The sequence below is a fragment of the Equus przewalskii genome, chromosome X (assembly GCF_037783145.1).
Source record: "Equus przewalskii isolate Varuska chromosome X, EquPr2, whole genome shotgun sequence".
NCBI classification, from domain to species: domain Eukaryota; kingdom Metazoa; phylum Chordata; class Mammalia; order Perissodactyla; family Equidae; genus Equus; species Equus przewalskii.
The window spans coordinates 75,394,256-75,420,176 of NC_091863.1; the positions used below are offsets into that span (position 1 = coordinate 75,394,256).

General features: G+C 35.0%; 1 long non-coding RNA gene across 4 annotated transcripts in view; it reads left to right on the top strand.

The window, feature by feature from the left end:
- LOC139080951 (uncharacterized) overlaps positions 1-25,016 on the top strand; it is a 158,723-nt gene extending 133,707 nt beyond the window's left edge. For all 4 annotated transcript variants that reach the window (XR_011535842.1, XR_011535844.1, XR_011535843.1 and 1 more), the window contains 2 exons: positions 21,884-21,948; positions 24,253-25,016. This is a non-coding gene — a long non-coding RNA (uncharacterized lncRNA). The remainder of the gene's footprint in view (positions 1-21,883; positions 21,949-24,252) is intronic.
- The last annotated feature ends 905 nt before the right edge of the window (positions 25,017-25,921 follow it).

A 25,921-nucleotide genomic window follows, 5' to 3' on the forward strand; every position in this document is an offset into this window, starting at 1 on the left:
AAAGCTGAATAATATGCCGTTGTATATATATATATATACACCACATTTTCTTTATCCACTCATCCGTCAGCGGACACTTGTGTTGTTTCCATATTTTGGTTATTGTGGACAGTGCTGCAAACAACATGGGAGTAAAGATATCTCTTCGAGATGCTGATTTAATTCCTTTTGGATATGTACCCAGAAATGAGATTGCTGGATCATATGGTAGCTCTATTTTTAATTTTTTGAGCAAAAATTATACTGTTGTCCTTAGCAACTGCACCATTGTACATTCTCACCAACAGTGTACAAAGGTTCCAATTTCTACATTTCTTCACAACTTTTTATTATTTGCTTTTATAATAGTCATTCTAAGAAGTGTGAGGTGATAACCTGATTGTGTTTTTTGTGTTTGTTTTTGGTGAGGAAGATTGGCCCTGAGCTAACATCTGTTGCCAATCTTCCTCTTTTTGCTTGAGGAAGACTGTTGCTGAGTTATCATCTGTGCACATCTTCCTCTATTTTATGTGGGATGCCACCACAGCATGGCTTGACAAGCGGTGCTAGGTCCACACCCAGGATCCAAAGCTGTGAACCCCAGGCCTTCAAGTGGAGCATGCGAACTTAACCACTATGCCACCTGGCTGGCCCTCATTGTGGTTTTGATTTTCACTTCCCCAATGATTAGTGATGTTAAGCACCTTTCCATATACCTGTTGGCCATTTGTGTATCTTCTTTGCAGAAATGTGAATTCAAGTCCTTTGCCTTTTTGATTGGATTATCTGTTTATTTGTTTTTTGTTTTTGTGGGGTTTTTTTGCTATTGAGTTGTATGAGTTCCTTATATATTTTAGATATTAACCCATTATTAGATATATGGTTTGCAAATATATTTTTCTATTCCATAGATTGGTATTACAATCTATTAATTGTTTCCTTTGTTGTGCAGAGGTGATTTAGTTTAATGCAGTTGTATTTGTCTATTTTTTTGAGGAAGATTAGCCCTGAGCTAACTACTGCCAATCCTTGTCTTTTTGCTGAGGAAGACTGTTCCTGAGCTAACATCCATGCCCATCTTCCTCTATTTTATACGTGAGGTGCCTACCACAGCATGGCTTTTGCCAAGCGGTGCCATGTCTGCACCTACGATCCGAACTGGCAAACCCTGGGCCGCCACGTGTGAAATTAACTGCTGTGGCACAGGGCCAGCCCCGTATTTGTCTATTTTTGCTTTTGCGTCTTGTGCTTTCGGTGTCATATCCAAGAAATCATCACCAAGACCAATGTCAAGAAATTTTTCCCCTCTGTTTTTCCCTAAGGCTTCTACAGTTTCAGGTCTTATGTTTAAGTCCTTAATCCATTTTGGTTTGATGTTTGTGTATGATGTAAAATAAGGTTCAAATTCATTGTTTTGCATGTGAATATCCAGTTTTCCCACCACCATTTGTTGAAGAACCTATCTTTTCTGATTGTGTATTTTTGACACCTTTGTTGAATATCAGTTGACAGTATATGCATAGGTTTATTTCTGGGCTCTTTATTCTGTTCCATTGATCTATATGTCTGTCTTTATGTCAGTACCATATTGTTTAAATTACTGTAGCTTTGTAATATATTTTGAAATCATGAGGCGTGATGCTTCCACCTTTGTTTTTCTTTCTCAAGATTGTTTTGACTATTCGGTGTCCTTTGTGTTTCTATATGAATTTTAGGATTGCTTTTCCTATTTCTGTGAAAATGCCATTGGGGTTATGATATGGATTGCACTGAATACATAGATTTCTTTGGGTACTATGGACATTTTCACAATATTAAGACTTCCAATCTATGAACACAAGGTGTCTTTCCATGTATTTGTATCTTCTTAAATTTCTTTCATCAAGAAAGATGTAAGTTTTATGGTTTTCAGTATATAAATCTTTCACCTCCTTGGTTAAGTTTACTCCTAAGTGTTTTATTCTTTTTTGATGCTTTTTTAAATGGGATTTTTTTTCTTAAATTACTTTTTGGATAGTTCCTTGTTAGTGTATAGTAACACAACTGATTTTGGGATGTTGATTTTATATCCTGAAAATTTCTGAATTTGTATATTAGTTTTAACATATTTTCTGGGGAGAGTTAGAATTCCCTACACACAAGATCATGTCACCTACAAACAGAGATCATTTTACTTCTTCCTTTCCAAGTTAGCAGCCTTTTGTTTCTTTTTCTTGACCAATTGCTCTGGCTAGGTCCTCTAGTGCTATATCGAATAGAAGTGATGAGGGTGGGCATTCTTGCCTTCTTCCTGACCTTAAAGAAAAAGCTTTCTGTTTTTTACCTTTGAGTATGATGTTTGCTGCAAGATTTTCATATATGGCCTTTAGTATTTTGAGGTAATTTCTTTCTATTCCTACTTGAGAATTTTTATCATAAATGGATGTTGAATTTTGTCAAATGCTTTTGCTGAGTCTATTGAGATGTTTATGTGGTATTATCCTTCATTCTGTTAATGTGGTATATCACAATAATTCATTTTCTTATGTTGAACCATCTTTGCATCCCAGGAATAAATCCCACTTGGTCATGGTGTATGACTCTTTAATGTGCTATGTCTCTGCCCAGGATCGAAACTGGTGAAACCCTGGGCTGCTGAAGCAGAGCTTGCAAACTTAACCACTCGGCCACAGGGCCGGTCCTGGTTTGCTACTATTTTTTGAGGATTTTTGCATGTATCTTCTTTAGATGTATTGATCTGTAGTTTTCTTTTCTTGTAGGTACATTTTCTGGCTTTGGTACCAGGGTAATGCTGACTCATTGAATTAGTTTAAAAGTGTCCCCTCCTCTTCAATATTTTTGGAGGATTTTGAAAAGAATTGACTTTAATTCTTCTTTAAATGTCTGGTAGAGTTCACTAGTAAGACCACCTGGTCTTAGGCTTTTCTTTGTTGTAAGGTTTTTGAGCACTGATTCAATCTCCTTGTAAGTTACAGATCTGTTCAGATTTTCTTTCTTCATGATTCAGCCTTGGTGAGTTGCATGTTAGAAATTTATCTGTTTCTGCTAGGTTATCCAATTTACAGGTGTATAGCTATTCATAGTAGTCTGTTATGATACCTTTTCTTTCTTTGGCATTGGTTGTAATGTCTCCTCCTTCATTTCTGATTTTATTTACTGGAGTCTTCTCTCTTTTTTTCTTAGTCTAGCTAAAGGTTGGCCAATTTTATTTATCTTTTCAAAAAACTATCTTTTTGTTTTATTGATTCCTTCTATTGTTTTTCTATCCTATATTTCATTTATTTCTGCTCTAATATTTATCTCTTTCTGTCTGCTTACATTAAGCCTAGTTTACTCTTCTCTTTCTACTTCCTTGATGTGCAATGTTAGGTTCTTTATTTGAAATTTTTCTTCTCTATTAATATAGATGCTTATTGCCATAACCTTCCCTCTCAGTACTGCTTTTGCTGTATCCTATAAGTTTTGGTGTGTTGTTTCATGTTCATTTGTCTCAAGAGATTATCTTTTCTTTCTTTTTTTTTTTTTTTTGAGGAAGATTAGCCCTGAGCTAACTGCTGCCAATCCTCCTCTTTTTGTTGAGTAAGACTGGCCCTGAGCTAACATCCTGCCCATCTTCCTCTACTTTTTATATGTGGGGTGCCTACCACAGCATGGCATGCCAAGTGGTGCCATGTCTGCACCCGGGATCCAAACTGGCGAACCCCAGGCCACCAAAGCTGAACCTGCAAACTTTACAGCTGTGCCACCAGGCCGGCCCCTCAAGATATTTTCCAGTTTCCCTTTTGATTTCTTCTTTGACTCACTGGTTATTCCAAGCATGTCATCTAATTCCTACATATTTGTGAATTTTCTAGCTTTCCTTATACTATTGAATTCTAGTTTTATTCCTTTGTGGTTGAAAAAGACCCTCAATATGATTTCAATCTTCTTAAATTGGTTAAGACTATTAGGTGACCTAACATGTGATCCACCCTGGAGTGTGTTCCATGTGTGCTTGAGAGAAATATGTATTCCTTTGCTGTTGGGTGGAATGTTCTATATATGTCTGTTAGGTCCACTTTGTCATAGTGTGGCTCAAGTCTGCCGTCTCCTTCTTGATTTTCTGTCTGGATATTCTGTTTACTGAAAGTGTGATAATGAATTTACCTACTGTATTTTGTATTGCTGTTTATTTCTCACGTTTTTCCTGTCAGTATTTGTTTTTATATTTAAGTACTCTGATATTGTGTGCATATATATTTATAATTGTCATATCTTCCAGGTAAATTGACCCTTTTATCATTGTATAATATCCTTCTTCATCTCTTATGACAGTTTTTTACTTAAAGTCTATTTTGTCAGGTATAAACATAGCCATACCTGCTCTCTTTCGACTACCATTTTCATGGAGTATCTTTTTTCATTCCTTCACTTTTAGTCTATGTGAGTCCTTAAATCTAAAGTGAGTCTCTTTTAGACAGAATATAGTTCACTCTTTGTAAAAAACAAACCCTTGTAGCTTCTCTGTGTCTTTTGATTGAAGAGTTTAATCCATTTAAATTTAAAGTAATTACTGATAGGGAAAGACTATTGCCATTTTCTTAATTTTTTTTTTATCTATTGTGTAGCTCTTTTGTCTTTCTTTTTCTCTCTTGCTCTCTTCCCTTGTTTTTCATTAATCTTTTTGTATTTATAAACTTAGATCTTTTTTCTTTTTCTTATTTGTAACTTCTATAGGTATTATCTCTGTGGTTACCATCAAGCTTACATTAAAAAAATTATACCAGGTGCCAGCCCAGTGGCACAGTGGTTAAGTTCACACGTTCCACTTTGGCTGCCCATGGTTTGCCCGTTTGGATTCCAGGTGTGACCTATGTACCACTCATCAAGCCATGCTTGACATATAAAGTAGAGGAAGATGGGCACAGATGTTAGCTCAGGACCAGTCTTTTCCTCAGCAAAAAGAGGAAGATTGACAGCAGATGTTAGCTCAGGGCTAATATTCCTCAAAAATAAAAAAGAAGAAAAAAAATTATAGCGGTCTATTTTAGTCTGATACAACTTAACTTCATTCACATCCAAAATCTCTACATTTATACATCTTGATTCCCTACATTTTATGTTAATGATGTAACAATTTACCTCTTTTTGTATTGCATATTCATCAATATATTCTTTTTCTTGTGATGAGGAAGATTGTTCCTGAGTTAGCATCTCTACCAGTCTTCCTCTATTTTGTATGTGGGATGCTGCCACAGCATGGTTTCATGAGCAGTGCATAGATCTGTGCCTGAGATCCGAACATGTGGACCCCAGGCTGCCGAAGCAGAGTGTGCAAACTTAACCACTATGCCACCAGCCCGGCCCCCATCAATATATTCTTATAGTTATTTTTAACACTTTTGTCTTTTAATTTTTATACCAGAATTAAAAGTAATTTACCCACCACTGTTATAGTATTATAGTATTCTGTATTTGTCTATATATTTACCTTTAACAGCATGTTTTATACTTTCATACACTTTTGTGTTCCTTTTTAGCATCCTTTTATTTCAACTTGAAGAATTCCCTCTAGCATTTTTGTAAGGCAAGTCTAGTGGTGATGAACTCTCCTAGCCTTTGTTTGTCTGGAATAATCATTTTCTCCTCTTCATTTTTAAAGAACAGTTTTGCTGAGCATAGCATTCTTGGTTGGCAGTTTTTCTCTTTCAGCACTTTCAATATATCATCCTACTCCTTTCTGTCCTACAATATTTCTGATGAGATATCCACAGATAGTTATATGGGGGGGGTACTCGTATATGTGACAATTGGCTTTTCTCTTTCTGCTTTCAAAATTTTCTTTGTCTATGACATCTGATAGTGTGATTATAACGTGTCTCCGTGTGAATTTCTTTGAAATTATGTTTTTTTGAGTTAAATTGAGCTTCTTGGATCTGAATGTTCATTTTCCCCCCTGATTTGGGAAGTTTTCTTCCATTATTTCTTTAAATACACTTTCTGACACTTTCTCTCTCTCTTTCTTCCTGGGAGTTCCATAATGTGCATACTGGTCTGCTTGAAGTCTCATAAATCACTTAAGCTTTCTTCATTTATTTTCTTTTTTCTCCTCTGATTGGATAATTTCCAATGGTCTGCCTTTGAGTTTGCTGATCTTTTCTTCTGTTTGATATAGTCTGCTATTGAATTCTTATAGTGAATTTTTCAGTTCAGTTATTGTATTCTTCAGCTCCATAATTTCTGTTTCATACATTTTTCTACTTTCTGTTTCTTTGTTTCAATTCTCACTTGTTCATGCATTGTTCTCCTGACTTCATTGAGCATATTTATGAAAGTTATTTTGCATTATCTGTCCAATGAATCATATGTTTCTGTTTCATTAGGTTTGTTCTCTGGAGATTTATCTTTATTCATTTTTTGGAATGTATTTGTCTGTCTTCATTTTCCTTGATTCTTTGTGTGGGTATGTGTACATTAGAAAAGAAACAGCCACCTCTCCCATTTTTCATGGGCTGTCTTCACTCAGGAGAAGATCCTCACCAATCAGCCAGGCCAGATGTTTTGGGGACCTCTCAAATCTTTGTGCCAGTTCAAACCACTGTTTTTGTCCTTACCATTCCACCCACTATGGTCCTGTCAGCACTTGACACAGGAGAAATAAAATTCAGTGCCTTGGGAAGCTCAGAAAAATCATAACATAGGACATATGATGCAGTACTTTCCTTCCCTCCCCAGAAATGAGCTGGGGGCTGGGATTTTTGCCCGCTTGCTCTGAACCGACCAAGGGGGAGGGGCTGTGAACTAACTACCACGTTAGTTCAAACTGTCTTTTTTCTCAGTGGTCTCCAAGTGTCTACAGTATGCCTGGTCCTGTCAGCACTTAAAGTCAGGTGAGACAAAAGCAGTGCTTCAGGCAGCCCCCAGAAAAATCAGAGTGTTGGATGTATGATTCAGTCCTTTCCTTCCTTTCCCAGGGAGAAGCTGGGTCCTATGGCTTTCCTCCTGATTGTGTGTTGCTGGACCAGATGTAGGGATTATGATGAGAGTGTGTCTCAAATTTTCCTTCCATCTCTAATGTGGCTGATTTCATGCTTACTTGCAATGCACAGGCCTCTCAACTTGTTTCTGGACTTTTCACAAAGGGAAGTAATCTGTTTGTAGTTGAGTTATTTGTCCATGGGGAGAGTGAGGGTCCAGAGCTCTCTAATCTGATATGTTACTGATTTTACTACCTGGAACTTCTGAATAATCGATTCCTGGGCTCATCCCAGATAACCCATAAGCAGCTGAAATTTTATGTCCTAATAACATTGAAACATGATTATCTGGGGATGGTAGGAATAAATCAGCTTTTTAAAATTGAGATAACATTGTTTTATAATAGCATATAAATTTCAGGTGGACAGTATTATTTTTGGCTTCTGTATAGACTATATCATGTTCACCACCAAAAGTCTACTTTCCATCTGTCACCGTACAAATATGCCCCTTTACCCCTTTTGCCCTTTCTCCACCCCTTTCCCTTCTGGTAATCACCAATCTATTCTCTGTGTCTATGTGTTTGTTGTTATTTTTGTTTTATCCTCCACATATAAGTGAAATCATACAGTATTTGTCTTTCTCCATCTGACTTATTTCACTTAGCATAATGCTCTCAAGGTCCATCAATCTTGTCGCAAATGGCAAGATTTCATCTTTCTTATGGCTGAGTAGTATTCAGTTGTGTATATACACCACATCTTCTTTATCCATTCATCCATTGATGGGCACTTAGGTTGTTTCTAAGTTTTAGCTATTGTGAATAATGCTGCAATGAACATAGGGGTACATATATCTTTTTGAGTTAGTGTTTTTGTGTTCTTTGGATAAATACCCAGAAGTGGAATAACTGGATCATATGGTAGTTTTATTTTGGGGAATCTCCATACTGTTTCCCATAGTGGCTGCACAAATTTATATTCCTACCAGCTGTGTATGATTGTTCCCTTTTCTCCACATCCTCTCCAGCACTTATTATTTCTTGTCTTTTTAATAATAGCCTGAATCAGCTTTTTTATGTATATATATACATCATTATGTCAAGCACCAAAAAAGTGTTTTTGAGAATCACTGTCATACTGAGACAAGAAAAATGTTTGAGAACTATTGGACTAGATGATTTCCAGTTCTCCTTTCAATACTATCCTGTTTTGTGTGTACGTTGTAAAACATAATGCACTTTATAAAAAGGGTTTATGCGTTTTTATACTAGTTAACAAAATTTGATTAAATTCAAATCAGAAAAAAAGGGTTATAAAATTCGGGCATTGTACAGTAATGCATTCCTTTACAATCACTGTCCTGAAGTACTTCAAATAGTCCATACAATTTTTTTCATACAGCTCCATATCGTATTTCATACTATTTACACAGTGATTTTTGATTAAGTAGAACATTTCCAGAATTTTCTCCGAAACACCAGTTCAGTTAAAATAAAAAAGACAAAATCAAATAATAGTTTCATATACCATATTAGATATGAGGAATAATGTTGCAAATATAAAGTAGTAGGTGACCTCTAAGATCTTGTCCAGTTCTAAAGTTCTTTATAGCTAGGCAATCTTCAGACAGCCATTTATGAAACTATGAGTATCAGGAAAAATCAACCAAACAAAATGTTTTAAATGTCCAGTGTCATTCTTTGACCACAAAATCAGAAGTAAATATTAAGCTGTGACGACCTGTTGGTTTTCACTGCACTAGGAGCTTATGCTTAATTCAGAAACAATTCTTCAATATGTGGGGCCCCAAAGACAATGATATAAGACAGAAAAAAGAACAAAGAAATGACCAGGGGAAAAAAATCCCCTCTTTGAAGTGAAAACAAGCTGAAAAAAAAAATCCCTCTGCTGCTCTCTTCATTTCCAATCGAACCACACAATGAAGCAGGTCTTACTGGTGGGGAAGGGGCACAGCATGTCCTCAAGTAAAACGCCCATAGTCTACCGTGCTGCTGTATTTGATGCCATCCGAGGATTAGTTAGTGTTTGAAATTTGATTGAATGATTCATTAATTAGCTCCTTTGCTTCACATTTGATCATTTCGTTGCTTGTTAGCCTCCTTGAAACGTTGAGGAAGAGGAAGCATTGCTGAGGAAAGAGCTTGGGCTTTGAAAGAATAGGCTTATATCTTGATTTTACCATTTCACTAGCTGAATCACCCATAGAAAGTCTTGTTATCTCTATGATGATTAGGATAAGAACAGTGGTAGATCTACTTCATGGGGTTATTATGGAGAGCAAATGAAATAACATATGGAAAAATATTATAGATATGCTAGTTATCACTATTGTCAATTTTAAACTGGAAAACTCTATTACATATTAGCCATATGAGGACGACAATGTTTGAGATTGGACAGAATTCAAAATTAATGATTGAAAGAAATTTAGTAGTGTGTGATTATATTGATGAGACTGTTTCCTCAATTCCCATTATAAGTATACCCAAATAGTGATGGTCATAATTGGGACAATTTAGAACTAAAAAATGGTATAAATAACTGCCATAGGAGAGAAATAAAGTCTTAAAATATAGGAGATATATGGAAATTACATAGTAGAACTGAAGATTAATTTATTTGTTAGGAAATGGTATGAGCACAACATTTCTTTAATTTGTATTCGTGGCTGTAAGAATCTAATATTAAGCAAATTTAATTTGCATAATAGGCTCAAAGCCTGGAAATAATACATATTTGAATATAGATGGAATTCCCAGTTGATCCAATAGTTATACTTTTCATAATTCAAAGAGATAAACAGGTAATAGTATAGCATAGTGCTTCATAGCACAGGATGTGGAGCCTGACTGTCCAGATTGATATCTTTGCTCCACCAGTTACTATCAGAGATTGTGGACAAGTAACTGAATCTCTGCTTTCCCAGGCTCTTTTTGGAAATTTTTTTAAAGTTAATATTTATAAAGTACTTCAGAGCAATACATGGAATATTGTGAGCATTCAAAACATTATAGCTTTTATTTGTCCATTAAATTATATGGAAATGATTGTGAGAATATAGCTAAACAAAAAATAAGAACACCACTTTTTAGAATACCAGGAGATAAAACGGTGTAGCCCGTGTAGCCATAGCCGTGAGTAAAGGCAAGAATTTATTTTTACTCATCTGCTCAGTCTAGAATGTCTTAAGTGAAACGGATACTCTCATATACTACTGCAAATGTAAATTGCTATAACCTTTTGGATAGAAGTTTAGTAATATTAGCAAAAGCTTTATAAATATATATAAACTTGGCCCAGAAATTCCAATTATAGGGAGTTATCCCAAGGAAATTGTTAGACTTCTATGCTGGGTAGCAATTTTGCCACTGCCATTATGTTCTCCCCTATCCCTGCAGACTATATCATGCTTCTCTATCACTCTCAAATATGTATTCCTTTACCTGCTGAAACATGGCCTTCCAGGTCCCTGGGACTTAAAGTTTCAGTGGCCTAACATGTTAACTCTATTGCTTGTTATTTTCTCCCACAAAGGTTTCCAAGGCCAAGATAATGGAAGCCTGACAGAGTAATACCTTGAAGCTCTTGCCTTCAACACAGAGATCCACAAACATACTGATTGAACTCCCCTGCCAGGTGCCTCAGTGCTCTGTGTCTTCTTCAGTGCTTTGTGCCTTCTTTTATAATTAGGAGACAGATTAGGCAAGAAGTCTAATTAGGAGTGGCTGTTCTAATACCAACTTTTTTGCTCATCTTTGTATAGGAGAAATGCAGGCATTTGTGATCTTATGAGGTTGAACATGTCATCTTTGAAGACATATGTGACATAAGCATATACAAAAAGGATATGGATGTGGGGTTACAAATTCAGGCCTATTGCAGTAGATGAGGGGTGATGGTAACTTAGACTAGACTGCTGTCGGTGTAGCTTAAGATAATCGGATGATGTTAAGGAATAATTTGGAAATAGAATCAACAAGACTTGGTTGACTAATTTGATGTGAGGGGTATGATAACGGGAGGTGGTATCAAGAATAACTTTTAGCTTTCTGGTTTAAGCAAACTAGATACATAATAGTGCCCTTTCCATACTTGGGGAAGATTTTGGGGGAAAACAAGATGGAGGAGTTGAGCACTTAAATTTTGGTTATATCTATTTGAGATCCACATGAATTATTCAAGCAAGGATGTTAGGTAGGCAGTTGCATGTTACTAATCAGGGAAGATTTGTGAATTTGCAATACAAAACTGAGATATATCAGTACATAGATGGTATATAAAGCCATTGGAGTAGATAGGATGGCCAAGGAATGGTGCGAGCATAAGAAGAAAATAGGACCTAAGAGAGTCTTGAGTAATTTTACTAATTATGGGTCAGGTCTAATAAAAGAGGGTGACCTGGCAAAGGGAAAAGAGATAAAGAGGTAAGAAAAAATTCGGGAGATAGAAATCAAGAAAAGAGAATGCCTTGAGAAGTACAGTGTTGTCACACTGTCAAATGTTTAGAGGCCAAGATTAAAGCAACTGGATTGAACATAGTGATAATGGATGTCACTGGTGAACTTAGTATGAGAAATTTGGGTGGAAAATTGGGAACAGAAGTCAAATAAGTGGATTAAATAGTGTACAAGGGGAGGAAATGGAGACAAAGGGCACAGACAACTCATCCTACAAGTTTGGCTATGTGGGGCAGGAGAGAGAGTGGAAGCTGGAAGAGGATATTGAGCCAAGGGAGTTATTGTTGTCATTTTTTTATTTATCCTGGTCTTTAAAGTTTTTGTGTATTATAACCCTGGGGTTCCTCTGGTAGAATCATTAAGAGATTATGCTTTGGAATCAGTCAGATCCAGTTTGAGTCCTTTTCCTGCTACTTTATTACTGTTTAAACTTAGGCAAGTGCATAAGCTTTACGCTTCTTCCAATGCAAATAGGGACAATAATAACTAACTAGGAAGAACCGTGTAATAAATAAGGTAATGCGCATGAAACACTTAGCATAATATCTGATGTGTAGTGAGTGTTGCTTTCATGCTATGCAAGAGGCTTGTTGCCAGCTCAAAATAATAGTCCCTGAGCAAGGTCAGTTGGGAACATGAGCCATCGGTTTACTCACTGCATCCCTATTACCAACAGTTGCGATCTGGTGGCCAGAGGCCAAATCCAAACCACCAAATATATTTAGTTTATTCCACAGTATTTTAAAAAATATTTAAAACTTTTCGTCAGCATTTAAAAGTCACGAAATTTGACATATACGTTTGGTTTTTTGACTTCTCACGGACAACTGATAAATCTGCACACATGTATGAAAACATAAGACGGTGCCAAGAGCTTCATTAATTCAATTTACCTGCTTCACTCCTTTAGGCACTTGAGTTTACAATTCCTGCTATAAGGCAGCCCTAAACCTTGAGGTTGCTATGCACGAGGGATCAAATTCATACCTTTATCAAAGCTTCATCGACATTTATTCACCTATTTGCAAAACAGTTGAAGACAAAACTCCGAATCTTTTAGACTTTATTTTGGTCTAATGCATAAGTGTTTATAAATGAGAAAATTATCTCAGAAATCAGTGTCTCCTCAGCCACCTTCTAATTTTGTCCAGAGTATTTGTGAGTAGGAGGATTGACAAGGCAGAAATAACTATAGACTTCAAATTAAAAAAAATTCTCCAACATCCTCGTCTAGTTTTATGTCTCCATTTAAAATAACTTTTATAGGGTCACTCAATAAAGCATTTAACCAAAATTAAAGCTCAAAGCTAACATACCAGCATTTTCAGGCCTATTGCTCAGCTACTGAGCCTTGCTATCTACCATGAAATGACCACCTTTCAATACATGACCCTCATGGAATGAGGGCATAGAGATCAAAGGTTATGTGAGTTTTTCTCATTGATAAAGGGTCCTTTATACTAGCTAATATTATATGAAGAAACCTTCATCTGTCATTTTAGCAGATAGATAATGCCCAGTGTTTTGGGAAATCAATCATCTTGTTCCAATTGATGTTAATTGGAAGATGTTTCAGTTTGTCCCTTGATAATAGTGGCTGTCATATTGCAAAATATATTTTAGTAGCCGGATATAAATGTCAAAAGAAAAATCAGTGGAGGCATTGCAACTATAAAAACATTCTCCCACCCCACACCAATATTCCTGGGTTAGAGCAGCCAGTCATATTTCTAGGCTCGAGAAGCAAAAGGAAAACTGCTGTAACCTAGAGCCCTTTGTGGTTTTCAGTTCTTCCAACACTTGTTACCAAGTGTCTGAATTAAATTCCCGTTGCTTAAAATACCCATGGTGATTCTATTTTCCTGACCAGATACTGACTGATAATGCTGATGACAACAGAAAATTGGTATAGTGGCAAGGAAGTATTAGTACAGTGAGATGCCAACCACTCTATTTAAGTGCTGATCTTCAACTCTAAGATCAAAACATGTGGATATGAGTGACATATGCAAATTAGAACTATATCAAATGGTGAACTACAGAGACCAACACTGGCCCAATCTGTTAAATTAATATCTAAGAAATAGAGAATCTTAGCCATCAGACTTTGAGCATCTCCAGTTCCATTTATAAGGGTGTATTAGATTATCTTAAGCTGATATCACTTAATATTTGATTCATCTAACTCCCTTTGTTTGATTCAAAGATCATAAAGTGACCTAATATGATTTAAGTTCCACTGTTTGGCTACCTATTGGAGAAAGAATGTGCTGAATATAGGAACTCTTAAAAACAGACATTTTGGGGGGTAAATTCATATAGTATTTTCTGATTTAGATTTGTTTCCTGTGTGACCTGATTGCAAATAGAGAATGCACGAATCAGGCCAACACAAATAGTTTAATCTATGTGACAATTATATTATCATGTAAATTCATAATTTGGGATGCTGTTGTTTATGAAGTCTTGTATGTATATATGATTAGTTTGAGTCAGGCTTTCAGGTTCTGATTATATCTTGGCACCGACAGAGTGAGCATTTGGATTTTAAAGAGAGCTCCGGATTCTAGAATATGGTACTTCAATGCCACAGCCTGCCCAGCTTCAGCCAGACTTCTCCTAGACAGCACTGCCGCCTGTTGTTGTGTATATGTTGTTGTTTTATTTAAAAATGAACTAGGATACGTGGAAAAAAATTAAGATCTAGGGAAAATGTGTTAATTGATTTGAAGATAAATTTCTTAATTTATGTCCAATGTTTTAGGAATGAAAATGATTTTAAATAAAAGAAATACAAAGCTAATAGTATCTTCTTTCTCCAGAAAATATCAGAGAGGGCAATATGTCCTTGAGAAAGAAGATTCTATTAACTGTATATCAGTAGGAACCTGTATGTTGATAATGTGCACTGGAGTGTTAAAACTTGCTCTCTAGAAACCTACACTTATTCAGTGATTGAAAAGATGCAAGCAAGTAGGTTGTACACATTCACATCAAGATGATAATCAAACAGAGGTTTAAGAATTCTGGGAATGGGGCCAGCCCAGTGGCATAGTGGTTAAGTTTGCGTGATCCCTTTAGGTAGCCTGGGGTCCACAGGTTCAGATTCTGGGCATGGACCTAGCACTGTTGGTCAACCTATGCTGTGGCAGCATCCCACATAAAATAGAGGAAGATTGGCACAGATGTTAGCTCAGAGACAATCTTCCACAAGCAAAAAGAGGGGGATTGGCAATAGATGTTAGCTCAGGGCCAATCTTCCTCACAAAAAAAGAAAAGAAAAAAGAATACTGGGAATAAAGTTGAGAAAGATAGACATCTCTTTTTGTCAGGTAAAGTTGGGTGACAATGCTTTTGGTGTACCAAGGCTTCTCTTTTTTGGTATCATATCTATAGATACAGCAATAAGTCACATATACTTGTAGCAAGTAACCAACTATCACCTATTGAACTTCAGAGACACAAATGGGAAAATTACATCTATTATACAATAAAATTTAATGAAGAACCTTGAATATAAGAATTTTGGAAAGTAATGTTTTGTGACTATGCTTTTTTTTAGGACATTAGAAGAGGCAATTTAGATAGAATTGTAGAAAACACAGATTTTAATCTTGATAGGTCCTCATGACAGATTTATTTAAGTGGATTCAATAATAAGATATACAGTAAGGGCATATATATTTAACTCAGACCACAAAGAAAACATCAAAACATAGATGTAACTTGATATCCCTAAGGAGAGTGCATTACAATTTGGGCTTAATAAAACAAGTGAGCAGTTGAGAAGCTGTTCCATGTAGATTAAGAACTGTCAGAAGTTAGTTAGGAACTTGTTTTCTCATGAATATAATTGAATTACATATTCTTAATATTGAATATGCATGAGATATATATGAATATTCTTAATATGAATATAACTGAGTTATGTATTTATTTTTTTTAGGAAGATTGGCCCTGAGCTAACATCTGCCACCAATCTTCCTTTTTTTTTGCTGAGGAAGACTGGCCCTGAGCTAACATCCATGCCCATCTTCCTCTACTTTACATGTGGGACACTGCCCCAGCATGGCTTGACAAGTGGTGCGCAGGTCCACACCCAGGATCAGAACCAGTGAACCCCAGGTCGCTGAAGTGGAACGTGCAAACCCAACCTCTGCACCATGGGCTGGCCCCCTGAATTACATACTTTTGATATTAACTTATTGATATTGATTTGTAGATGGAATATCCAGAATGGAATTCATTCACTTACTTGACTTTTATAGTTACTTGCATGTATAACCTGTTAACTAATTCGTTTTATATTACATTTAAAAAATCATTTATATGAAATAAATCTCTTCATTGTCTTTGTATGAAAGTAAGCAGAGCAGCTGACTTTTTCAGTTCTACCACAGAGGTGTAGATGGGCATGAATTAAGGGTGGCATTACAGCATAAGAGAGGGTCAGAAATAGAGTCAAGCAAGTCTCTTCTTGGTGAACTGATACTACAATTATACGATAATTATTTTCTATTTATTGTTTCTAATTATAAATTAATATACACCTGTTTTAGAAAAAGTTCTAACTGTAGCGAAGTACAAACAAAGGAGAAAAACATCACCCAGTGATATGCGGTCATATAATTTCACATATGTTCTTTCAGTCTGTTTTTCTGTGCATGTTTAATGCTATTGAGATCATGCCATATCGACTCTGTATCCAACTCTCCTCCTCAACTCCCTCCACTCCATTTAAAAAAGTTTCTTCCATGAATAAATACCCAGAAGTGGCATGGCTAAATCACATGGCAGTTCTAGTGTTAATTTTTTGAGGAAGCTCCATACTGTTTTGATATTTCTCTAATCCTTTTCCGAAGTCACTGTGATTCTTTGTAAATATTTTAATAATTATATAATTTCTGTAATTTACCTGGACGTTCTCTTTTCATTGGATGTTTTTGCTGTTTCCAGTGTGTCCCTGTTATACATGGTGGTTCAGTGAACATCCTTGTAAGAGTAATCTTAGTCAGCATCTCTGATAAGTTCCTTAGGTCTGTTAATTATTACTTTGGCCAAGATCAAGTGTGTAAACTTCCTTAATATAGGCTTCCAGAACGGGATTGAAAATGTCAAACATCTGAACCTTTTTATGGTTCTTAATTCATATTGACAAACAGTTTTATAGAAAGGTTATTCCAGTTTACACTTCTAGCAAAAGTGTGTATCCACTTTTATTGCATTCTTACCAGGCTTGAATATTTTCATTAGAAAGAACTGTGTTAAATTAATAAAGAAATATACTCAATTTGCAATTCTTGGAAAATAAGGTAGAACATGTTTTCTTATCTTCTTTAACCATTTGTTTTTTACAATCTATCAATTTATGTCCCTTCTAATTTGTATACTGGGGTCTTTAGTGCATATATATATGTATAATTTATAAAAATTTATATTCAGGGGCTGGCCCCGTGGCCAAGTGGTTAAATTCGCACGCTCCGCTGCAGGCGACCCAGTGTTTCATTGGTTCAAATCCTGGGCGTGGACATGGTACTGCTCGTCAAGCCACGCTGAGGCAGCGTCCCACATGCCACAACTAGAAGGACCCACAATGAAGAATATACAGCTATGTACCGGGGGGGTCTGGGGAGAAAAAGGAAAAAAATAAAATAAAATAAAATTTATATTTATATATAAGATTTTTACATATTAAAGATTTTCATTCTTTGTTTTATTATAACATATATTTTGTCTATCTTGGTATTTTAACTTTTTGTTCCCTAAGAAGCAGAAATCTTAATTTCTGTATAGTCTAACCTGTTCAATTTTTTTTCTTGCTTTGTTTTTAATCTTAGGAAGAGAAAACACTTTCTATTTAGAAGGTAGATTAATGTTGATGTTTTTCTATCTTTGGTGGCTGGCTTTTCTGTATATTTTATGTTTTCCAATTGTCATTAGATGATTTACATTTAACTGTTTAGACCACCCAGATTTTTATTGTAATATATGGTATCAGACGAAAATGTAAAATTATTTGCCCTTATAGCTAACCAATCATCACAGTACCATTCTGGAAGAATTCTTTCTTTACTCCCAAATTTGTGATGCCTCATTTATCAAGAATTGATATTATTAAAAAGTTGTATTTCTCTGCTTCATTATAGTTTTATAATATGCTTGGATAGTTCCGTCACTTTGCTTTAATTTTGTTTTATATAATTATCTGTTCATTCTTCTATATAAACTTTAGAATCATTTTGTCAAAATACAAAAAAATCTCATTTAGATTTTGATTGCGAATGTGTTAGAACTACAATTAATTTGGAAAGAAATGGCATTTTTGCTATATTCATTCCTCTTGAATCAGAAAGTAACATTTCTCTCAAAAATGTCCTTTTGTTTATCAGTAAGTCTTTACAGTTTTCCTCACATAGATCCTTTACATTTCTTGTAAAGGCTTTTCCTAAGAGTTTTAATGATTCTGCACTGTAAGCTTCACTGCCCCATCGGCAACTCCATGAGGACAAGAATTGCATGTGTCTCATTAACTCTCATGTCCCCAGTGCCTAGTAAATAGTAGTTTCTCACTAAATAAATATTCGTTGCCTAACTGATTACCTGATCAGCATCTGAGCAGTACCTGAATTCAACTTTAATTCATAGAAGCACGTCAGCTGGAAGAAAACTTTGGGCTAGACTAACCCTTTAGTAACCTAAGTCCGTAGGTCTTGGGTTTCTTGACAAAGGTTACAGACATCATCAATGGAAGAGGAAAGACTGGAACCCATATTTGACTCCAAAACCAGTGTTCCTTATACTACAATATGCTGGATCTGGAAAAGGTTAAACAGTTAACTACTCAGTAGCTTTTCAAGCAAGGTGAGATATACTATATATATATATATATATATATATTTCATAATTTCATTTTTAGGTAAACTATTTTAGCTACAAAATAAACATGAATCCTTAAATCCTGAAAATATTAATAATATTTACTCCTCTCAAGCTACAGGGTCTCAAACTCAAATGCCTTGAAGGTCCACGCAGTTAACATTAAGGAGTGAAGCAGAGAGAGGAAAGTGATAAGATGAGGTGGGGCCTGTGATAAATTGGAGAGTGCATGCCCATCTAAGGGCATTCAAATTCATTAAAATATATTGCACAAACTAACAAACTGTATCTGCAGATTGTGAGTTTATATTCCTGTGTCTTGTACATTCAGGAAAATAACCTGCTTAAAACGATCTGAATTGTAGTGCTGAAATGAGCATCTTAAGACTGGATTTTGTTAATCATATTGTTTATCTGAATCTCTCTTTCTGACTCCATATATCCAAATGGAGAAATGGAAAAAAATTGTAGCACTTTCACACCAAAAGTCCTGAATTTCTCAATCAACCTAAGTCACATTTAGTGGACAGTTGCTCTTCTGAGCTTTTGACCTTTAACACCTAGATAGGTTATGTCTATCTGGGGTTCCCCTATAGTATTATTTCATGGGCATGTTTATGCTCTTGAGCAAAACAAAAGCAGCTGTATCTTCTGTCTCACATATAGCTGCCAAGCTCTTACAAACTTCTCCGTCTCATCCTGTGAATGACTTAACCCTTTAATCTTAGCTAGGGCTCATATTCAGGACTCATGAGATGGGCAATTCGTAGAATATAGTATTCACATTATATTCAGTTAGCTTTATTTTTTTAATATTTTACATTTTTTTCTAATTTTTAGACGAATGTGTCTATATTTAAAGCTAATAGAAAAATTGATTTTGTTGATTAAAGAAAATGTGTTGTTGATTACAAAATATTTATGAAGGTAGAATATTTTGTTCTCTTGTATGCATAGCAAATTAGGTAAAATTAGGAGCTGACACTATACTGATAACTGTAGTCCTGGGTAAAATGAGAAGAATCGAGATCATAGATGAGTAGGGGCTGTCCTGGAACTGATTTCTTAGGCCTATCCAACATACAATTTAACTTTATGCTGTGACACCTATCCTCCTTAGAAGCAATAATGATAATTTATAAGAAAAATGCCTTTATGTTAACGAAATTGATGGGCAAAAATTTTCCTTATTGTTAAATACTGTTATTTCAAATGGGTCCAATCATCCTCATTGCAAAGAAAGCCCCTCTGAAGGAAGAGGCTTTACAGTAAGAGGTTCTTTTTTTTTTTGAGGTAAAATTAATATATAACTATATAAATTTCAGATGTATAACATTATAATTCGATTTTTGTATAAACTACAAAGTGATCACCATGGTAAATTTATTTACCATCCATCACCATGCAATTGACCCTTTCCACCCATTTTGCCCACCTCCCAATCCCGCCCCCTCTGGTAAAAATCAATCTATTGTCTGTAGCTATGAGTTTGTTTTTGTTTTGTTTTGTTTGTTTGTTTTTGCTTTTTAGATTCCACATATTAGTGAAGTCACACAGCATTTTTCTTTCTTAGTCTGACTTATTTCACTTAGCATAATACCCTCAAGGTCCATCCATGTTGTCACAAATGGCAAGATTTCATTCTTTTTTATGTCTGAGTAGTATTCCATTGTATGTATATACCACATCTTCCTCATCCATTCATCTATCGATGGACACTTAGGTTGTTTCCATATCTTGGTTATTGTAAATAATGGTGCAATGAACATAGAGGTGCATATATCTCTTAGAATTAGTGTTTTCATATTCTTTGGATAAATACCCAGAAGTGGAATTGCTGGATTATATGGTAGTTTTCTTTTTAATTTGTTGGGGAACCTCCATATTGTTTTCTATAGTGGTTACACCAATTTACATTCCCATCAACAGTGTATGAAGGTTCCCTTCACTCCATATCCTCTCCAACACTTATTATTTCTTTGTGTTTTTGATAACAGCCATTCTAACAGGTGGGAGATGATATATCATTGTAGTTTTTATTTGAATTTCTGTAATAATTACTAATGTTGAACATGTTTTCATGTGCCTGTTGGCCTTTTGTGTGTTTTCTTTGGAAAAATGTCTATTCAGATCCCCCGTCTGTTTTTTAATTGGACTGTTTGTTTTCTTTGCTATTGAGTTGTTGGAGTTCTTTATATATTTTGGATATTAACCTCTTATCAGATTATGATTTGCAAATGTCTTCTCCAATTCAGTAGGTTACCTTTTCATTTTTTTCATGATTTCCTTTGCTGTGCAGAAGATTCTTAATTTGATGTCCATTTATTTATTTTTGCTTTTATTCCTCTTGGTTTTGCCATCAAATCCAAAAAATCACCACCAAGGCCAATGTCAAGGAGCTTACCACCTATGTTTTCTTCTAGGAGTTTTATGGTTTCAGGACTTACATTCAAGACTGTGATCCATTTTGAGTTAATTTTTGTGTGTGGTATAACGTAGCAGTCTAGTTTCATTCTTTTGTGTGTGACTGTCCAGTTTTCACAACACTATTTGTGGAAGACATTGTCCTTTTCCCATTGTATGCTCTTGGCTCCATTGTTGTAAATTAGCTGTGGGTTTATTTCTGGGCACTCTATTCTGTTTTTATGTGTCTGTTTTTATGCCAATACCATATTGTTTTGATTACTATAGCTTTGTAGCATAGTTTGAAATCAGGGAGCATGACATCTTTCTTAATATGGCTTTGGTTATTTGGTGTCTTTTGTGGTTCCATACAAATTTTAAGATTGTTTGTTCTTTTTCTGTGAAAAATGCCATTGGAATTTTTATAGGAATCTCATTGAATCTGTAGATTTCTTTGGGTAATATAGACATTTTAACACTATTAAGTTTTCCAATCTGTGAGCATGGAATATCTTTCCATTTATTTACGTCTTCTCCAATGTTTTTCACCGTCTTATGCTTTTCAGTGTATCGTGTACAGGTATACTTTCAATTTCTTGGTTAAATTTATTCTCAGGTATTTTATTCTTTTTGATACAGTTGTAAATGGGATTGTTTTCTTAATTTCTCTTTCTGACAGTTTGTTGTTAGTGTATAAAGCAACAGATTTTCGTATATTGATTTTGTATCCTGCAAGTTTACTGAATTTGTTTATTAGTTCTAACAGATTTTTGGTGAGGTCTTTAGGGTTTTCTGTATATAGTATCATGACATCTGTGAATAGTGACAGTTTTACTTTTTCCTTTCCAATTCAGATGCCTTTTATTTCTTTTTCTTGACTAATTGCTGTTGCTAGGACTTCAAATACTATGTCAAATATAAATGGCAAGAGTGGACATCCTCTTCTTGTTCCTGATCTTAGAGGAAAAGCTTTCAACTTTTCACCATTGAATATGATGTTAGCTGTGGGTTTGTCATTTACAACCTTCATTATGTTGAGATATGTTTCCTCTATACCCACTTTGTTGAAAGATTTTATCAAAAATGGATGCTGAATTTTGTCAAATGCTTTTTCTGCATCTATCAAAATAATCAGGATTTTTATCTTTCATCTTACTAATTTGATTTATCACATTGATTGATTTGCAGATGTTGAACCATTCTTGCATCCCTGGAATAAATCCCACTTGATCATGGTGTATGATCCTTTTAAGGTATTGTTGCTAATATTTTGTTGAGCATTTTTGCATCTATGTTCATCGGGGATATTGGCCTGTAATTTTCTTTTTTAGTAGTGTCTTTGTCTGGTTTTGTATGCAGATACAGCTGCCCTCATAAAATGAGTTTGGAAATCTTCCACTGTCTTCAATTTTTTGGAAGAGTTTGAGAAGGATAGGTATTAAATCTTCCTTCAAAAGAGTTCTGAATCTGTATGGTTAGTGTATAAATGGGATTTGGCAGGGCTATGAACTCCCTTTAAAAGTTATGCAAAACTCTTTGTGTATTTGCATATATATTTTTTTTCCTATGGAAAGAGTCCATAGCTCTTAGATTCTCAAAAATATCCATAAGAAAAAAAAGATTAGGAACTACTACTTTAGAACAACAAGAGTCAACTGCATATCATCTGCAGATGGACACCAATCACACTTTATGACACATCTATCCATCAAAACTAGCTCCAGAAGGTGGTCAGGACCCCTTAAGTTCATCTTACATCAATGGTTTCATAATTCGGATATAAATCAGAACACTTTATTTAGTTATTTTGCTCAGCTTTAGTATGTAGGTGTCTTCTAACAGGTAGACAAAGAGTCAGAATCAGAATTCTCTGGGTCTATCCAAAGATCTTATGCATACACTAGACCTATGCTTTTAAACATTGCTATGAATATTTGTTAAATGAATGAAACACTGGCTATATCACACTGCAGTTACTGTGTGAGTAAACATGTTTTTAAATTAAACACCACGTGTTATCACTGTTTTCGAATTTCTTTGATTTAGATCATGCTTAAGTAGAATGCCACAGAGTGGCATATTTGCAAAAACAAAAGCTTTGTGCCCAAACATAGATTCATATTATCTCTATCAATTAGCACTTGTCAAATAGGGATAATAATGTCTACTTTATAGGACTTCTTTTAGAATTTTAGAAATAAAATGTGGGAAATGCCTAGTGTTGTGCCTGGCACATAGTACATATTCAGAAATTGGTAGTAATTACATCCTAGATAGTAAGAATCTTGTCTGTATGGTTGAATTGTCAACAACAACTAGTATATGTTATCTTTCAGTCACATATTTTATGCAGCAATTGCCTGGATTCTTCCAGATAGTGGCCAAAATAACTTAATTAACCTTCAAAAAGGTTTATTTATAATTTCTGTGTTAGGAGGACAGAGATGAATGTTTCAATGATATAAGATTCCTAAATTTATTGGAATATACTTATTTGAATTCTGTAAAGCTCATGAAATTTTGTGTGGGTCTACATTTCACAAGTGTAGCTTATGTTCCATAAGCCAGTGTTTATTTAATATGTACACAGTACCTCTTACATTGAAATGAGGATTTTTCTTTCAAGACAAATCAAAAACATGAATTTCAGGTAGTGTTAAAAGTCTGACAAACATACTTGCAAAATGCTACTTGTCACAAATGCATGTTGCATAAATAGCCCTTTCCTGACTTTTGCGATAACATTTTTGACCCACAGAGTTTAATATCATGCTAGGATGAGCGGGGAATAAATAAGATTTTTATATTATAAGCTTAAATCTTTTGAATAATAATCTTTCATTTGACAGAAACTTAAGATTATGCCCATCTCAATAATACTCAAACCATAAGACGAATGTCTGAAGCTATTATTAAGCGTACTATAGCAATTTTATTATATGAAAAAGTTACTTGAGCTTTGTTGTAAATATTGTAAGTTAGAAATACAGATATTTTAGTTTAGACAGAAAAATAAATTACCTTTGTTTTAGAGCCCTGAAACTTAGAATGAAATAAAAAATGTTAATTAACCAATTTATCACAAATACCAAACAAGCCAATGATTTTGGTAATTATGAAGACAACTCAATTTTTGCTTTACCATGCAAAACGTATTTGCTGAATTGAATTGGAGAGCATCAAAATTACTTACAATATACAGCTTACCAAAGCATGACAAAATCAGACTGTTATAACCAATTAATTGAACTTAATAAAGATTTTAAATTATTTTTGTTTATTAGCATTCCTTTGAGGTTAATGATGTGGTGTTTTTATTGGCTAGGAGGAATAACTAAAAATTTTAGCAGAAAATTAATTTTCTCCTGTTTGAAAAGTCCAAGACTCCCTAACAGATAAGCAATAAATTATTGTTTTGACCCAAATCTGAAAAAAAACACAATAAATTGATTTATTTGTACTCTTTGTTAAACATTTTACCAACCAACACTTTTTGTATGTTAAATAATTTGGACGTTAAAAGTGTCTGTGTTGATTTGTTTTTCTGCTACTACTAGGGAGATATATAGAAGAAACCACTGCTTTCTCGACCAGTTCAATTTCCTGACGAGGGCGGATACGCACAATCTGTTATACACTCTGTGGTGCCTGTAAACGTCATTTTTCTCTCCAGAGAGAAACCCTGCCTGGAGTCGTCGGTGAAATGACCTGTTGCTCTTTGACTTGCACTCAAAAAGGTGGCTATATTAGTGAAGATATTCCCTACTTCTCAAATAAATTTGTGAAGAAAATTGTGTGGGTAAGTGAGATGTTGCCAGTAGTAGTTAACTGGTTGCCTGACAGGGGTTTTATAAAATGGCATTTACTTTGGTGAATTTATCTCAGTCTACATTCTGATTCTCAGACTGATAGGTCTAGAATATTGATTTGTTAGTATCCTAAAATTGCTGTGTACTCAAACAAATTATCAATATTTAAACCAGAAAACAAATATATTGATGATCATCTATAGTTGCTGTTTAGATTGATTGTTCTCCTTGACTTAACCAGCATATTCTGAAGACACTGTCTAGAAGAGTGATTGAACTCACAAATCTTTGGAGTTTGCGCCTGCACTCAAAACTCGAGTCTACTATTTCGTATCTCTGATATCCCTGTAACGTGGTCTCAGCTTCTTCAACTGCAACTGAGAATAATTATATCTGCCTCATATGACTGTTGTAAAGTTTGAATAAAATAAAATATATAAAGAGAATAACAATGTGTGTAGCATATGGTAAGAAACTGTTATTTTCTCCCTATATTAAAATTATTAAACGATTGTTTGTTGAATTATCTTATCAGTTCAATGATCTTTCTACTACACAATAATCCAAAATATACTCTGAAAGAGAAGAATATTTTTATTCACATCTTACAGAATGTAGCTAGAAGAAATACTTAAAAACAAACTTCTTTCTCAAAACTTGAAGTCATCTTAAAAGTATATCACTTATAATCCTTTGTATAGTGTTAAAGCGTTACAGAAACTAACCAATCATAAACTTGCATCTTCTTTTTTCCCATCTCCTCACCCAATGTGTTATACCATTGTAGAGGAGGAAGGCTTTTCCTCTGCCTAATGTGGGTTCGTCTGGCCGGAGAACGAATTAAATTCACATGAGACAGAATAGCAAGAGAAAATTAAACAAAGATTTGTGAGGAACCATGGCCCGGGGCCTTTCTTCCCAAAGTAAGAAAGGGCACCAAAGAAGTGGGGTGCACAGAGTGGTTATATACCCCCAAACAGGATATTTCACATATGATTGAAATGTCCCTTCCACAATAGTCACAAGATCGCCCTGTCGGCACAGTTCTTGATGGACACAGCAGGTAGTGGGTCTGCTATCTCGGTGGGCGTAGCAGGAGGCAAGTCTATTGTCTTGAGCTGGGTGGTCACAGGTGAGCACAGCAATCAGTTCCTAGCCTAAGGAAAGATGCTTAATCCTTAAAGAAATGCCAATGTTGGGAGGGGGAGGGAAGTCAGTTACAGGAGGTTACCAGAAACAGGCACAAGAAAATGCAGATTTAAGTCCTTGCCTTTGGTATTGATTAAGAGTTTTTAGAGACAAGGTCATCTCCCCTTCTTGGTGCAGAGAGGGAGATATCTTTACAGATGGAGAGTTCCCTTACAATGTAAATATCTCTTACAAAGGGTAAGTAAATTCAGTTTCTTTTCAGTTTCTT